Consider the following 825-nt stretch of genomic DNA (forward strand, 5'->3'; position numbering starts at 1 on the left):
GCAGTAGTTACAAAAAATTAAATAAATAAAATTTAATTAGAATTTAAAAAAATATTTTGCTGCCGTTTTTTTTTTTTCGTTTTAAACTATACATTCTGTCTTGCTTCGTCAGTGCGTTTGTTGGGACGCTTTCCTATATATTTTTACGCCTTGAATCAATCTGCACTGAACGAAGTCTCAGAAAAAGTCCCTAATTGTGTGAAACATTGTTTAGACGATGAGAACTAGCGGCGTCTACAATGAAGAAGGATGCTATTAGGTATTAACGACAAGCGCAGCTGTAGGTAAATTAAATCAAAACTTTTTGCTTAGAGAATGAACAATGAAGATCTAAAATATGGTTGGACGAAAACCAAATAGCTTTTGGGGCACCCCTGTGACTTCAAAATCAGACTTTTCTGCTGTATATCTGAGAACTCCGTTAGAAAAAGACACGCTAATCGGGGGCGTGTAAGCTTCCAGTACGCTGTGCTTCTCGGTAGGTGCGTGTTCATTGGCAGTCCTGTTTTGTTAATCAAAATCATCTAATTATTAAATAACACATCCAAACAACTAGACGATCTACTGACTCAATTCCGTAATGAGTGGATACCGTATTATATCGTGCGACCTCGAAAAAAGGTAAACAGCGTCTCTGAATATATCGGTATTTGACTTGCGGGGTTCGCCAATTAAGATAAATCTTTTCAAAATGAACTCTGCCTAACGCGGATTCGTATTGCAGTGATAGGTAAACAGAGAGAAGAGCTTGCGCCATAACTTTCACGTAGTACGAGGCCACACAGTGTACATTTCTTATCTATACGTCAACTCAAAACGCCAGTC

The sequence above is a fragment of the Varroa destructor genome, unplaced genomic scaffold (genome assembly GCF_002443255.2).
Source record: "Varroa destructor unplaced genomic scaffold, Vdes_3.0 BEIS01000002.1, whole genome shotgun sequence".
NCBI lineage: Eukaryota > Metazoa > Arthropoda > Arachnida > Mesostigmata > Varroidae > Varroa > Varroa destructor.